Genomic DNA, 233 nt, shown 5'->3' with positions numbered 1-233 from the left:
AGTTTCACGCTAGTTCTTTTAAAGTAAATTTGTGCATAACATTTAGATATCTACTATTTGTATGTTTCACAGCATGCTTTCGATAAACATCGACTTAACATCACTGCGGTTGTTCTGGCTATTTCACACAATTAACAACAAAATCATTAATCATGCAATGAAAATGAAAATTACATAAACGGATGATCAAACTTGACATTATTTAATAAAAATGTAATTTTTCCAAAATATCG

Source organism: Rhagoletis zephyria, unplaced genomic scaffold, assembly GCF_001687245.7.
Source record: "Rhagoletis zephyria isolate East Lansing unplaced genomic scaffold, Rhagoletis_zephyria_1.1 Rzeph_scaffold_01046, whole genome shotgun sequence".
Lineage (NCBI taxonomy): Eukaryota > Metazoa > Arthropoda > Insecta > Diptera > Tephritidae > Rhagoletis > Rhagoletis zephyria.
Note: the sequence above shows the minus strand (reverse complement) of the source record.